The 16,864-nt window shown below is 47.2% G+C and overlaps 1 long non-coding RNA gene across 1 annotated transcript in view; it reads right to left on the bottom strand.

Moving 5' to 3' along the window:
- Window positions 1-3,459: 3,459 nt before the first annotated feature.
- Window positions 3,460-16,864, bottom strand: part of LOC129526722 (uncharacterized) — a 70,492-nt gene continuing 57,087 nt past the window's right edge. The window contains exon 4 of the long non-coding RNA XR_008671455.2: window positions 3,460-6,733. This is a non-coding gene — a long non-coding RNA (uncharacterized lncRNA). The remainder of the gene's footprint in view (window positions 6,734-16,864) is intronic.

The following is a 16,864-nucleotide window of genomic DNA, read 5'->3' as shown; positions in this document are numbered from 1 at the left end:
TCATTGTGGAAGACACACTGGCAGTTAGGTTTATCCCTCCAGAGGAGCCAGGTGCATGAACACATCCCTCCAAGTGATTAGGATTTTCAAGTAGAAAGATTTCCTTCTGCTCACATGAACATCAGCAGAACAAAAACTCGCGGCAAGATGCAACCTTGGCTGTTTGTCCGTCTAAGCGTGGGGGACTAAGACGAGAGAAGCCGCAGTTTAACCATGTGTTATTTCAGTCTCACCTGGTCATCAAAAGAGGCATGAGAATCGCCAAATCCACCAAAACCAACGAGCTTACAGCCATTGTTGCCTAATAGGGAGAGGTTGAACACAGGAATGCGAGGGACAGTTGCCTTTTGTGAAACAAGGATGGATAGATGGGCAAATACATATAGAGATACACAGGTTTCATCTGTAGTGGATATTTTGGCTTTTTATTCAGCTGTGCATTGACACTATCGTAAATTCGCCGGCACAGACACTGTGATTGAAGACAGGCTCTCCCCGCATCATCCCTGCACACGAGTCTTCCTGCGTTTCTGTCTCTGTTGCCGAGGTTTCTCATATTTCATACCTCTACAGCCCTCCCGTAAATCAGGGGTTAATTGTGATTCTTTCAGACCCATGGAAATAGGAAGCCGAGACTTCTGAAGGATCACTTGCAAGTCGGGAAGGGGTCGAAGGGAGGGGGCTACTTTCTGAAATCCAACTTTACTGCTTTTACCGAACCATTTGTTGTGCATGTGTGTGTGTCTGAAAAATACATTTGGTACAAATGTTTCAAAGTCCTGGTGCGCTTTAATAAAGCCACTTAGGACGAGTGCAAATCGTGCACGCGGAGACGTGCACAGCCCAGCATCTTTCTGACATCCAGCCCGGTTTGTTTAGTGTAATAGTCAAAACATTTTTTCTTCTCTCGGGTCATGTTGATCTGTAGAATAATTTGAATTCTCAAGCTGTTATCCATACATCACTCCCAATAGCATCCAAATGAAAAGAAACAATTTTATATTCTATAATTAAGCAACACCAAGAATGCAACAGGCAGGAGGCATTATGGTGAGGGGGTGGGGGAGTGGGTAAAGGACTGAGGCCTGAGCCCCAAGCCCACCAGTGCGACCCCAAGCAGGTGACACAGCAGCCTCACCTAAAAGATTCTCTTCACCTAAGTGTTCTCCATACTCAGCCGCAGAGCTCCCACCCGCACTGTCTTCCCTCCTGAAACAAAATCTTTCTTTCTGGAAAATTCCAACATGTTTGACAGATTTATTCCACTGGGGATCCTCCACCCCCCTTTTTAAAGGAAACCACTTCTGGGGTGCACAGAGCAACCCTCTATACCATGTGTATACAGAAGGCTGGGCTGATTCCTTTCTTTTTATTTTTTTTTCCCCGTAACAGGAGAGGGTTTGAAGAATGCTTCTACCATGGATACCAGAGAGGGGAATTTTAAGTAGGCAGAATGTAATCACCCAAATTGGAACTCAGCCAGGACACTGCCAGGGCAATTACTCCTCCTCTCATGCTAAATACCAGGGGAGCGTAAATGACCTGCGGTTTTGCACCCTCCTGCAAGCGGAGGGGCTCCCAGGGGCAGGAGCCCGGGAGCTCCCCTCGGACAGACCAGCAGCCCCTCCCCATCACCCCCGGCTCATCCCTGTCTTCAACTTGCCCTGCTTCAGGTTTCTGTAATTCCAAGGGCTTTTAAGCTGAGGTCAGAAATCACTTTTTAAAATAATATTAATTAGCTCCCCCCCCCGGGGTGTCTTCCCTCTCCCAGGACCTGAGCCAAGGGTTCCTTGTGTCCTATATGATGCAGCCCACGGTTCCTTGTGTCCTGTATGATGCAGCCCAGCTTCCAACGGCTCCGGGGACGTTGCTTCTCTTATCCCACCTCCTGAGCCCAAAACTGAGGACCAAGGAGGTCGTAACTGCTCAAGGTCACAAAGTCGGGTTTCAGCATTGTCAGACCCCAGGCCGCACATCTGTCTCTTCTTTGATGGAAAAAGAAGAGACATCTCTGCTTATACTTTCTCATAGAGCACATTTCTCTTTGAGGGCAAGGATTTATTTTCTAAACAGGTCTCAGTGTTGTAAGTAGGATTGTAATGAACATCCTTGGTATATTTGTCTTTGCGCACTTCTCTATGTCCTTAAAATAATTTCCTAGGAGTGGAGTTGTGGAGTCAAAGAAAATACATATTTTAAAAAACAACATATTATTAAATTGCCCTCTGGAAAGGTCTGCATGCTGGCCAGCAGTGTGAGAGTGTCTCCTGAAAGTGTGGTCCTTTTAAAGCTGATTGTCTACACATCCAGACTCCACGTGGACCTGACCTTGTGAACTCTCACAGTGACTGGGATGACTATCGCTACTGCGTTCATCAGTGGCTTTATGTGAATCTGTTGGTTGTTTCAATGGGAGGGCGAGCTCGCTGAGGTCAGGAATCGTGTTTTATGTATCGCTGTCACCCCAGAACCTAGCACAGAGCCTTGCACATAGAAATGGCTCCATGAATGCTTGTGCCGGTGAATTTGTAAAGCCCAAGGCTATTCAAATAGAGAACACACCTGTGCTGAGTGAGAGACAATGTCCTCGGTGGAAACTAAGACGGGTTGGAGTCAAGGCCACGGAAGTTCCAATTCCTCTCTACCATAGCTGGATCTGTGGCCCTTGAGCAAAATCACTTAGACCAGCAGAGTCCCACTTCCCCCATACATAAAATGGAGCTAACGGTGTCTGCGGTGCAGCGCTGCTGTCAGGAGTAAAGGTCAAGTATGGTAAACACCTGGCTTTAGGATTTTTAGCCTTCAGGTTCCTATTCACAGCAGCCCATGACTCACGGGTGGTGCTGGTTTATAACAAGTTTTCACTAACCTACAGCCAAGTGAGAACGAGGAAGATAATATGTGGAGTTTTTCATAAAGCAAAATCCTTTCCATCGGAAGGGCTGTTTTATTATGAGATGATGTCACTTCTACTTCTTCTTTGCTGTTTAAACATCCTTTTGTTTATGAAATTATGGTGACAGTATGTGAGAAGCTGTTTTTTTTTCTTTCTACATTTTCAACTTTGACAAAATTCAAAAGTTAGCGACTCTCTCTTAGCCTCTCTCACCCCAAATTTGTTTCATGTTTTTCTGGCTCATAAACATAAAGGGCTTAGAACAAATGGCTGAGGCTACAGCTTCATTCAGATTTCTGATCAAATCTCCCAGTTCTAAACCCTTATTGAGGGTAAGAGAAAGAAGAACTGGGAGGCAAAAATGCAAATGTCCCCCATAAAACTACTCACAGTTATTTTTGAGTGATACAAATAATAAAATTAGTATTTTTTTAGGACAAAAATGTGAGAATTTTCAAGTGTGCATGTTGTTCCCTTGGCAGCAGTGACTTTGGGGGGCTCAACCCCCATGCCACATTCAGAACCGCTTTCTACTTTGCGCCCCTCCCGGCTTCCTTATCCGCCATCCTTCTTGACTCCAAATGGTTTCTCCAGCTTTTCGTCATCCATCTCAGGAGCTGCTTTAGTCCCCCATGGCTACTGACTGTTTCTAAAAATCAAATCTACCCGTAAAGAATGGAGATTTGCCAAGGTCCGGGAGATTCAAAAGAGGAACGGAAGCTCTGAAATGTGAGCAAAGCCACATTACTTTTGATTACCTTCTGGGCCTGTGCTTTCTAATGCATGGCCTTAATATCTTGGTGGGCGCCATTCCTGCTTGGCTGAGAGACTCGGGGCCCCAGCCGTCTTGGCCGGATGCCTCGGGCTGTGATGCCTGGTGGGAAGGCTGGATGAAGAGGCAAGTCTAGAAACAGCCCTTGAAGGAGACAAATAGTTAAGACCTGCTCTGAGAAGCATGTAGGTGACTGGGATGCCCCAACACTGGGTCTCATCCTCTGACCAGGGTTTGAGGAGTAGCCCCAAAGTCTGCAGCTTCAAAGGCCTTCAGAACCAAAAGCCCCAGAACAGCGTGGTTTGAGAAGGTGCTTTGTCTGCTCACAGGGCGAGGGGTAGGTGGGTAAAGATGGCGGGAGGCACTAGTATGGAAGGCAGCCACAGGGGGGGTTTCATGGTGGATTGAACAGTGACTCCCAAAAAGCTGTGTCCACATCCTGATGCCTGCTCTGAATGTGGACCTTATTTGTAAAAAGGGTCTTTGCAGATGTAATTCACTGAAGGATCTCAAGATCCTGTATTATCCAGGTGGGTCCTAACTCTAATGGTGGGTCCTTACAAGAGACACAGAAAAGAGAACAGATGCCGAGAAGGCCGTGTGAAGACAGAGGCGGAGATTGGAATGATGCTGCCATGAGCCACGGAACACCAGGAAACTCCAGGAGCCGCCAGAAGCTGGAACAGGCAAGGACAGATTCTCATCTAGATCTTTTGGAGGATGTGCGGCCCTGCCAACACCTTGATTTTGGACTTCCGACCTCCAGAACTGTGACAGAATAATTTTTGCTGGTTTAAGCCACTGGTTTATAGTATTTTGTTCCAGCAGCCCCAGAAACTGATACAGACCTCTCTGGGCAGAGGTGAGTTTTTGTCATCTTAGGAGATCAGGGCAGTCCAAGGTAGTGGCTGGGAGGAAGAATCCTTGATGGACGTACATTGAGAGTGGAGGGGGGTGCTGGGATTACAGGTGTGATCCGGCATTCTGGGAGGCTGAGGCGGGTGGGTCGCTTGAGACTAGGAGTTTGAGACCAGCCTGGGCAACACAGTGAAACCCTGTCTCTATAAAAAATATACAAAATTACCCAGGTATGGCATGCACCTGTCATCTCAGCTACTCGGGAAGCTGAAGTGGGAGGATTGCTTGACCTTGGGAGGTCAAGGCTGCAGTAAGCTGTGATACCACCACTGTGCATCAGCCTGGGCAACTGAGTGAGACCCTGTCTCTCTCTCTCTCTCACACACACACACACACACACACGCACGCACACACACTCTCAGAGGTGGGGTAAATGAGCATCACCCCAAAGCCAGTGACGCACTAGTGGTAAGCCTCAGAGTCTTAAAATCTGAGGCAGCGTCACGTTTCCAGTATCTTGAAGAGGCTCTGGAACAGCAGAGCAGCAGAAAACAGAGATGAAATACATGGGAGACACAAAGCAAGCACACACAGATCTGAGAGCAGAAGTCATGACTGCATCTTCTACAATGGCAAAAACCTAGAAACGCTTGTGCCCAACAATAGGGGATTAAAAAATATTATAAACCATTGAAACATTACGTCGATTTGTAGTCAGTTCAATGGGCAGGGCTCCGCTATACACCATTAAATGTAAACAGTCAACTACGAACAGTATATATAATAATGTGATCCTAGGCCTGTATTATGTAAATGTATGTTCTCCCTACAGAAAGTCTAGAAGAAAAGCTCACTAATGCGATCATCACTGGACGATTTTTACTTTTATTATATTCATATATATTTCCCACTTTTTCTAATTTTTTCCACAAAGGAAGTGATGATTGCATAATATTTTAAGGGTTTGTTTTTAAAAGATCCTGTGATGGTGTCTAAATATAATCTTTTAAAGTGAGGCCCTTGATATAAAATCATCAGCAAAGTTGTCTGCCTACCTAGAAAAGCCTCTAACACCGCTGGTGGGAATGTGAATGACTTCAGTCCTTTTAGAGAATAATTGGGCAGCACGTATTAAAATTTAAACTGCACATACCCTTTGATCCAGCAAATTCATTCCCCAGCATCTATCTTAGAGACTTTCTCAAACATCCATGCAAATAGCTTGTATATGGTATTCATGGAAACATTGATTGTATTAATAGTATCAAAAAAGTGGAAGTGAGCTAAATGTTCATAATGGAGAAGTGTAAATAAATGATGTTTATTACTATTGTGGAATACTATGTAAGCATTAAAACGAAAGAGGACAACCTATATACAATGTGTGTGTGTATGTATGTGTGTGTGTATATATGTATAGTGTGTGTATATATGTATAGTGTGTGTGTGTATATATGTATAGTGTGTGTGTATATATTTATAGTGTGTGTATATATGTATAGTGTGTGTGTGTATATATGTATAGTGTGTGTGCGTATATGTATAGTGTGTGTGTGTGTCAGTACACCAGCGTGGAAAGATTTCTGAGATGTTAAAGGAGAGAAAAACAAAAAAAATAGCGATTTGCAGAGCAATATGTACAGTATGATCTTGTCTATGAAAAGAACACCAACCTACTTTTGTGCAAATACACATAGGTTTATAAAATGCTGAGCAAAAGGGGTGAGAGTGTTAAATCCACCCCTGCCTCCTTCTGATAAGGACATGGGTGATTACATTTTGGGGCCCACCTGAGCATCTAGAATAATCCCCCATCTCAAGAGCCTTAACTCAATCACATCTGCCTCTTGCTTCAGGTGTCTCATTGCGGTAGTCGAGGAACAGAAGTGGCATCGAGAGGAGAGTAGTGGACACTTCACCTTTTGCTCCCACTAATTATGTATGGCTTGAATAATATACATTAAGAATATAGTTGTGTTTAATAGAATAAATAAATAAGCTGAATGACTAAAGGAGCTTGAAGGCTCTTGTACCCCTAAATGAGTGCAGTACTGTGAGTTGGGCCCCGCCTCTTGCTTGCCTGGTGATCATATAGTCACAGGTCACCTCTTCTTTTTGCTCCTTGGCCTCCTCGTCTGTCCAGCCAGGGAGCTGGATACCGCAGCTTCTCGAAGCCCTTTCAGCTCAAAGAATCCCCAACTGTCTGTCTGCCAATGACAAGAGAAACGATTAAATTTCCTTCTGTCCTATGAACCCTAACGGACACAATGAGGCAAAGGGTTTGGCAGGAGACATGTTGCTCTGTTTGCAAAGTGAGCAAAAAAATTTAAAAACCTCTGCTCATGTGACTTCCAGAGGCCACCCAATACGCCAAGCCCTCAAAGGGCCTCTTCTGCAGAAAACACTGTTCATCTCAAGTAGACTTTAAAAATAGTTGATAAGCGAAAAGATTTTCTGAGACTCTTTGAGAGGGATTTTTTAGTACCCTGCTCTGTAATAACCAGAAGGTGTTTAATAAACATGATATGCAGCAGTTGCTAAGAGAATCTGATTTATGTACAAAAGCAATACAGAGCAACTGTGCATCAGGGTGGTGCCCTTTTATTTGACTGTGAATGCTGATATTCTGATGGAAGCAATTGGGCTGAACTTTATTTATAATCAGCTTACGGCATGGATAGCTGTATTGTAAGTGCTTTTCAAATTACATAGCAAATCTTGTTGTCTCCTTAGGCAAATAAGAGACCTACATCATAAGCTTTAACTGTAATACAGGTCACTGTCAAGGGTAAAATATTTCCCAAACCCTTCTGATTAGCAAAATCACATATAGCTTAAGCATGGGCTGGGGCTGCAGCCACAGCACCTGAAGACAGCTCAGAAAGCAGCCAATAAATAAATGTCCAAGGAAATTGACATTAAGGAAAATCTCATTACAGAAAAAAACATTTAATTTTTCTACATTTGTGTTGAAGAGTTCACCAAGAAGTGCAAATCGCTTGGGCTAAGGAGCTTCCTGGTTCTAAAATGAGTCCTGAATAAATATCCGACAAGTGTGAGGCAGTGAAGAAACCTTATTTCATTGGCTGAGAGGGAAATCAGAACAGATGCGGAAGACCAGTTTCCCAGATACACAAATAGGACGCAGGACGAGACTTGGAGGCTTTTTTTTCTTTTGCTGGGGCTGCCTGTCAGAAGATCGCAGAGTGATTCCTTAAATGTTAAGTCTAAAATTCCTCCCCGAAGACGTATCCACAGAAAGGATCCCAGAGGGGCCCACCACACCTTTCTGAAATGTTCTTATAATTCATAATTAATATGCTATGGATCGGACCAATAGAGCCTGCTTTTCAGGTGCCCCTTTTAAGTCTCTCTGTACCCTGGCTTTCTCATTCTGCAGAAATCAGCCGTAAGTGACTTCAGATCAACCTTCTTGTCTGAGGCTTGTATCAGGGCTAGAGAAAAGCTGGGTCATTCCAGGCATCAGGCAAATCCTGGTACATCATAAAATCCTCAACAAAATAAATAAACAACCCCAAAATAAACATCTTCTTTCTCTGTCCTTTTGTTCCCTTTCAAGTGTCCATTTCTCGTCTCCTCCGTTTCCTTGCCCCTTTCTAGAAATTAGAAGCAGGCACATTTCCCCCACACACATCTCAGTTGGCCTCAGCCGGCTGCTGTGTGTACATGGTCAGCGCTGATGTGCACCCGTGTGTGTGGGATAGATATTCCCAGCCATTTGATGGGGTTCTCCAGGAGCACTGAATCCCTTCACTCACCAACAAATATTTATCAGTATCCACAAATATCCATCAAGCATTGTGCTAGACTCTGAAGATACAAAAGTGACTGAGACAGAATGGATACTTTATTGTTTTATGAGGCAAGAAAAAGAAAAATAAAAAAGAAACACAAAATAAAAAAGAAACTAAGTATAAACTGGGATGATTGCGGTAAAGTAAGCAGGGTTAAGAGAAACAACAGAAGGGGTCTCCTGATGGTCACAGATGGAGTTCATTCTCACCCCAAGAGCTGGGTAAGAGGCTCAGGTGTAAACATGGCAAGGAGGAAAACCAGGCTGGACCGGGTGCATGAAGTCCGGAGTTTTGTGGTCTGCAGGGAGTGCCGGGTGTTGCCCAGCTTCTCTGCATCCTTTCTAAACCCTGAGACTCCTGTGAGCAATGCAGATGAGAGGCGTTATTGTCCCCTTTTACAGACAAGGGAATCAAGGCCAGAGGGGTTACTGGAGGTTACTCTGCTGGAGGTCACTCTGTGAGTGAGTGGCAGCTCACCCCAAGTCACTCCAAGTCATGAGCTCCACGCCATTGGTCTGTTCCCACCACAGATTGTGTGGGAGCCACGAGATGTGTTCTGTCTCACCCCAAAATGACCACAACCCTGCTCTGGTATGATGAGAGTAATGCTGCCCTCAGACCCCATAGGGCATATCTGTGGGACACAGGAAAAGGTGACCCTTCCCCTGGGCAGACCCAGCCCAGCTTTACCGGCTGAACACTGGCTGGATGTCAACCCCTCTCACCTGCCCCAACCTCCCCCAACTACTTTGGTATACTTGTGCTGTGAACAACCAGCACCACTGCACATGGTGCCCTGGAGGGTCCCTTCTAACATCTGAACCATACTGGGGTTGTTTCTTTGTTTGTTTGTGATGGAATCTCACTCTGTAACCCAGGCTGAAGTGCAGTGGCATGATCTCGGCTCACTGTGACCCAGCCTCCTGGGTTCAAGCAATTCTCCTGCCCCAGCCTCCAGAGTAGCTGGGATTATAGGCATGCGCCACCACACTCAGCTAATTTTTGTATTTTTAGTACAGACAGGGGCTGGTCTCGAACTCCTGACCTCGTGATCCACCCGTCCCAGCCTCCCAAAGTGCTGGGATTACAGACTTACATTCATGACCCACCACGCCTGGCCAACCATGCTGCTCTTGCTTCCCATTTCCTCTCACCATGTGACCCTGCCTGCTTCCCACCCCTCCTCACTCCACTGCACACACCAGCCTCCCCCACGCAGCAGCTGGACCTCTACAAAAGCTGTTTCTTTTGCCCCTCTGACTTCCTCTCGACTTTTCAATTTTCTTAATCCTGATTCCAGACACCTGTCTCACCCAAGTTGCAAAAGCCCTGTCTCAGATTCCCTAATAGCCTCTCTGACTCCTCTCTGTTCCAGTCTCACAGTAATTTTTTTAAACTGCAAATCACGTTGTATCACTTGCTTGCCTAAAAACCACTCCAAATCTTCCCATGGTTCCAAGGATACACCTGAAAGCCTCACTGTGACCTCCAGGAACTTGCGGCATCTGGCCTCAACTTGCCCCACATCCCCACATGCCCACATGCCCACATGCCACCACTCTGTCTCTGTTCTGGCCTTTGTCTAGTTGTTTTGAATTCACAGCTTCTTCCTGCCCCAGGCCCTTTGCATATGCTCTTCTCTCTGACTGGAATGCAGAAGGAATGCTCCTGACCTTCTCATTGGAATATGGTTCTCCTGTTTTTTTCTGTCATAATGGTAGCCACTGCTTAGTGAGTAATGCATGTCTCAGACCACTGTTCCAAAATCCTTTTGTGTATTTACTTATTTAATCGCCACAAGGACCCTGTGAGGGAGATGCTAATAGTATTCCCACTGAAAAGACTCAGACAGGGAGGCCCCGAGAGGCTAAACACTTTGCCTAGAGGCACATAGCTAATTAGAGCTAGAATTGCCATCCAGGTCACTGATTGCAGAGCCCACCGCCTACTTCTCTCATGGTCTGAGTGACATTTCCTATTTACAACAGGCTGTGCATAGCCTTGCCTTATAGCACAAAATAAAAACGTATTGAGCACATAGCAGGTACTCAATAAATGTGCAGATCCATGAACAAGACGTACTTAGGGAACATCACGACTTTTCTTAATACCATCCTCTACCACTACACACAGAAACCGTGCGGTGCATAATAACTATATTCGTTTCCCATGGCTGCCAGAACAAATCACCACAAAGTGGGTGGATTAAAACAACACACATTTATTCTCTTACCATTCTGAAGGTCAAAAGTCCAAAACCAGTTTCACCGGGCCAAGATCAAGGTGTCAGCAGGGCTGTGCTCTCCAGAGGCTGCAGAGGAGAATCCATTTCCCCGCCTTTCCCAGCTTCCAGAGCTGCCTTTCTTCCGTTCCTTGGCTTATGGCCCCTCCCTCCACCTTCAAAGCCAGCAGTGTTGCATCTGGCTTGTTGTCACATTTCTTCTGTGTCAATTTCCCCTCTGCCTCCTTCTTTGAAGGACCCTCATGGTTACATTTAGGGCCCACTCGGATTATCCAGGATCATCTTTCCATCTCAAGGTTTTTCCCTTGATCCCATCTGCAAAGTCCCTTTTGCCATGCAAGGTAACGTATTCACAGATTCTGGGGATTAGGGCCTGGAAATGTATCTCTGGGGGCCATGATTCATCCTACTATAATAGTAATGGCTGGCTGGGTGCAGTGGCTCACGCCTGTAATCCCAGCACTTTGAGAGGCCGAGGTGAAAGGATTCCTTGAGCCCAGGAGTTCAAAACTAGCCTGGGCAACAAAGCAAGACCTTGTCTCTACAAATAATAATAATAGTAAAATAAATACATTAGCTGGTCATGGTGGTGCACACCTGTAGTCTCAGCTACTCAGGAGGCTGACATGGGAGGATCTCTTGAGCCTGGGAGTTCGACGTTGCAGTGAGCTGTGATTGCACCATTGCACTCCAGCCTGGGTGATAGAGCCAGACCCTATTGGTAAAATAATAATAATAATAATAGCTGAAAACAAAGAGCTAACAGTCATCGCATGTTTACTGTATGCCCAGTACTCTTAGAGCTTCACGAGTACCGGTCACAGCACTGGTAGTGCTATGAGAGACATACCATTGTCATCATTCCCATTTCTCAGATGAGAACCTGGAGGCTCAGTAAGCAGCAGAGCCAGGATTTGAATCCAGGCTGTCGAGACCCAGAACCTGTGCGACTAACGTCACAGCACCTGTAAGCGCCGTGGTGGTCATCCCAGAGTCCAGAGTTGAGGGGAGTGTGGCCGGGCGGCTTCACAGGAAACCTCACAATAAGCTTCAAACAGACACAGCACAGCTATCTCAGCATTGGTGGTGACCGTTCCTCACTGGGCCCTGGACACCTGTGGGCTGGGAAGGTGGGAGGCCCAGCCCCTAGTACTCACTTGCTTCACTTAGTACGCGCAGCTTTCCGGCCTCTGCTCCGGCAGACCGCTGTGTCTGGCAGGGCGCCATCACTGTCAGCCCCTCTGACTCGGGAGCACTGCACCTCGTTCATGTATTATTTATTTTATTACCTTATTGTGGAAGTTGTTGTTTATAATTTGCTATTCTATATAATGGCCTTCTAATGCACACACTGCTAAATAATTAAAAAATATCTTGCCGCCACTCCTCAGGAGACCAATTCCTTCACCCTACTAACTAGGTCCATTGTTTAAGTCCAGTTTGATGTGCTCCTTTCCTGTAGAGCGTCCTGGTGAAGTGGGGATCCCCAGATGCGTGCTCAGACCAGGGTGGCCAGGGTTACTGGGAACTGGAATGGTGGTGCTGCCCATCCCTTCCACCCATAGGGCAGAGAACTTGTGAGATAGGCTGGATACTGGCCCCCCAAGATGCCCACCGCCTCATCCCAGGAACCTGTGAATATGTCATCTTACATAGCAAACAGGACTTTGCCAATGGGATTAAGTGAAAGATCTTGAGCTAGGAGATGCTCCTGGATGATCTTGGGTGTGCCCTAAGTATAATCCTAAGTGTCTTTGTAAGAGGGAGGCTAGGGTCAGAGGACAGAGAAGAAGGTCTATAATAACCGAGGAGAGAGCAGTCTGATAGTCCCTGTTTGGCTCTGAAGATTAAAGAAGAGGCCACAAGCCAAGGAATCCAGGCAGTCTCTGCAAGCTAGAAAAGGCAGGAAACCATTCTCCCGAGAGTCTCCAGAAGGAACCAGCCTTGCCGCACTTGATTTTCACCTTGTAAGACCCAATTTCTGACTTCTGGAACTGTTAGAGAATGAGTTTGTGTTCTTGAAAGCCGCTAAATATGTCGTGATTTGTTATAGTCACAGGAGGAAACTAACCCACACATGTGTCACATGCATCCACATGATGTGTGGTAGTCTTATCCCCAGGGATACAGAGCTCGGCGCAGAGTAGGCACTGAGGGGAGGTGGGGCTCAGGTGCAGATTCCACAGGCAGAGGGTTGAAGGGAAGGCCACACAGTGACTTGTGAACATGGACCACAGCATCCACCCGCATTGAGTCCAGCTTGGTAAAATCCGGGCCAGATTCCCAAGCCTTGGCCAAATGGGGCTGGCAGGCAAACAAAACCCACAGAAAACCCAGATCTTCACAGCAGCAAATGGGCTCCACTTCCTCTCTTGCCAAGCTTTTGGGGGGTGCTACCTACAATGGCTTGCTCATAGTGGCACACATTTTATAGGCAGCAAAGTCCCCATCCCAACCCGACTTGAGAGTTAGGCAGAACAGGGTTTACAATCCTAACACACAAGAAAAGCAAGGCTCGGAGAGACGAATGGGCTCGTCCCCGAGAGTTCAGCGAGTCGGGAGGTCCTGGAACCCCTGCACTCCCACAGCCTCTTGGGATACAGAGCAGGGGTGCCTGGCTTGGATGCATTTCTTTCCTCTTTCTGGGGGTGCTAGTCCACCCCACCAGGCAGCAGGAACAGAGCAGTCGAGGCTGGAAGGTCCAGACAGGTCCCTAATTTAATAATTGCTCCCTGAATAATTGATTGCTTGTCCTCGTGAGCTATTGGTTGGGGGCAAATGCCTGTTCCTTTCCCATCTGGAATCCGGTTTCTGGTCAGCCAGTCAGTCACCAGCCAAGATTAAGTGCCACCTGCAGCACCACACACCAGGCCCAGGAGGAAATTACATGCACTATGGGTCTAGTTCCTGGCCCTGGGGACCCCGTATCCACACACCAGGCCCAGGAGGAAATTACATGTGCTAGGGGTCTAGTTCCTGGCCCTGGGGACCCCCTATCCACCCAGGTAGCCAGCCCAGAGCTGGGAAGGCCAGAATCAAGGAGCAGAAGCTATAAAGACTTTGCCTCACTTTCTCCCGTCATCCCTCAGCCTCCTGTCATCCCTCAGTTCATGGTTTATTTGGGAGAACAGACAGGAGGAGAGAGCATTAAAGCAGACATGGTTTACAAAGAAATGAGCCAGGGCCCTCCATTGCCCCTGCCCGTCATGGCAACACAGTAGGTCAGAGCTTCCTATTCACTAATGGAACTCTCCCGTTGAAAGTCATGTTCCCGAATGCAAAACACACGGCGAATCTCTGAATGCATAGTAAGGAGAGTGTGTTCCCGCCACAGAGCAAAGGTCCCACCTCTACCTGGGCATTGCTGCCAGGGCATTGCTGCCATGGTGTGTGGTAGTCTTATCCCTAGGGTTATATCATGGATTTGCATCTATCCCTGCCTTCCTTGGCTCATCCCAAGAACACGCATTGAGGGCCTAGATGGTGCCAGGCCCAGCTGAGAACCACGCCCCTGACAATGAAGGAGCTCAAGCTCTGCGTGGGAAAACTGATGTCAGCAGACAGCGGCAGGACGAGTGCCGCACCAGGGTAGAGGGAAGCTCAAAGGGCTCGGGGCAGAAAGAGGCCCCACCCATCCATGGAGGCTTCCTGGAAATTTGACCCCTGGTCCTAGTCTTGAGAGTTGGAATGTCGCTCTTATTAATGAGAAACCCAGACGTAAGAGAGGAAATAAAACTTATTCAAGCACCCAGAAGAAATCCTTTCTGCATGAATAAATGGACAACTCAGCTTGCAATCTTAGACGTCAGGGGAGGCCACATAGTTCAAGCAAGCCGAGAGTCTCAGCTCTTTCAACTACAGCGCGTGTTTATTCGGGCCTGGCTGTGACAAGCCTCAGCTGGACTTTGGGTAGATGGCAATGGCCCAGACCCTATCAGCCCCTATAGAAGTTGTAAAGTAGGGTGTTGGGAGTACGCCCCAGGCAGACAGGGCCCCTCGTCATTTTAAGCACTCCTTACTTAAGTACTCTTTAGTGGGCACCTGCTGCTTGTCAGCATAGTGTTTTTTCTTTCGGGAGGAGAGCTGTGTCCAAGCTGGGGTCAGATTTTACAAGACAATGAGCTCCCTCGTGGCCATCATGATGACGGCAAGAGTTAGCTTTAGAGACTGAGAGCCTTAGAGATGCTTAGAGGTAGTGACTCTCAGCATCTGAGTTGGATCTGCTTGGTCATATGCCATGAACAGACTTCCATCCTGTCAAAGCCTCAAAGATTTCCCTTTTATATAATAAAACAATAATAATTACTACCTCAGGCCTCATCTGCCCCCAGCCCTTGGACATGGAGAAGGTTTTCCATTCAAGGGACCCTGATAGGAAAACCATCTCAGGAAGGGCATAATGTGGGTTCTGTCACTCCACCCTCAGGCCAGCTCAGCCAGCACTGATGGAGGGACGGGGTGCCTTTCCAAGCCCTGCACTAAGGACCCCAACAGGAGTGGCCCCAGCAATTGGAAGGCCATTTCTCAAAAAGCTCCATCCTTCCTGCAGGTGCTGTGTCAACTTTTCCCAAGCTGAGTGACCTTCAGGAATACCCAGAGAAGGCTCACAATCTTCACTCTTAAAAGAAAAAGATGAATGCCCAGTTGATCACTTCTGGGGCATTTTGAGTGAGGCAAAAAGCAGAAAGGAGCCTGTAGAGGTCTGGAGAATAGAGATCATGCCCCTTGCTGCTCCCCGCAGCTCCCGGGACAGACTTGGTCAGAGGGAGGCTGGCTCAGCCTCACCAGCCCACAGACCCTGCTGTATCTACTTCCGTGCTCTCCTTGTGAAACTCTCCCAGCAACAAGCCAATGAGAAGTTTCCAGACAGTCAGTGACAGGAGTGGACTCCACATTCCTCTCCTGCATTCCGCTTCCCCTTCAGTAGCTGGCTGGGATTTGTGCAGATGTGCAGATGCGCGAAAGAAAAAAAAAGTGATTTGCTGTGTTGTCTATAACTGCTTTCCTCTTGCTCTCGAGTCCCAGTCCTGTGATGGCAGAAACCTCGATTTTGCCAACTAAGGCTGCTCAGTGGTTGTCAGGTGAGATCTTAACCTCTTTCTAGGCTTCTGCTCCATTTTCCAGGATCTTCCCCTCCTCCTTTCATGATGGAATCTGGGGTCAAGGGGTCAGTGAGGTGCTGGGGATGGGGAAATGTTGCTTGAGGCTCCCAGTGACCTTCAGTTAGGGTGTGACCCACCCCATGGGATGACAGATGACAGCCCTAGTCCCTTTTCTGTCCTGTAAGGAGACATGTGGCTGTCAGGTCTCTGGATGCCCTGCTCTGGCACCCACTGGTCTTTGCAGCATTGCCCTGTGCTCCCTGGATCTGGTTCCAGGGTCACACAACACGTGGCCTCCTCACTCCCATCCTTATTTTAATCACATCTGCAAAGATCTCTCTGCCACTTAAGTTACCATATTCACAGATTTCAGAGATTAGGATGTGGACATCTCCTAGAGGGATGGGATTATTCTGTTCACAGTGTGGGTGTCAGAGACATGTGAACCAGAACAACTCCATCTTGAATAGGAGCTTGGTAAAATGAGGCTGAGACCTACTGGACTGCATTCCCAGGAGGCTAAGGCATTTTAAGTCACAGTATGAGATAGGAGGTCAGCACAAGATGCAGGTCATAAAGACCTTGCTGATAAAACAGGTTGCAGTAAAGAAGCTGACCCAAACCTACCAAAACCAAGATGGTGACGAGAGTGACCTCTGGTCATCCTCACTGCTACACTCCCACCAGCACCATGACAGTTTACAGATGCCATGGCAACGTCAGGAAGTTACCTTATATGGTCTGAAAAGGGGAGGCATGAATAATCCACCCCTTGTTTAGCATATCATCAATACATAACTATAAAAATGGGAACCAGCCACCCCCAGCGCTGCTCTGTCTATGGAGTAGCCATTCTTTTATTCCTTTACGTTAACTTGCTTTCACTTTGCTCCGCAGACTGGCCCTGAATTCTTTCTTGCATGAGATCCAAGAACCCTCTCTTGAGGTCTGGAGCGGGACCCCTTTCCTATAACAAGGAGACATGAAGAGTCTTGGCTGGGGATATTGACGGAAGGCTCTGAGCCTGTTATCATCTGTGAATGAGCAAACATTCTGAGCATTGAATAGTGTTTAGCTTGGACTGCTGTAGCAGAGACCCAAGATACCAAATCCTTGCCTAGATAGAACTGTAATTATCTCCCCAGGTAAACAGCTGGGGCAAACAGTGCAGGGCTGGGC

Source organism: Gorilla gorilla, chromosome 15 (assembly GCF_029281585.2).
Source record: "Gorilla gorilla gorilla isolate KB3781 chromosome 15, NHGRI_mGorGor1-v2.1_pri, whole genome shotgun sequence".
Taxonomy (NCBI): domain Eukaryota; kingdom Metazoa; phylum Chordata; class Mammalia; order Primates; family Hominidae; genus Gorilla; species Gorilla gorilla.
This window is presented reverse-complemented; position numbering and strand designations above follow the sequence as displayed.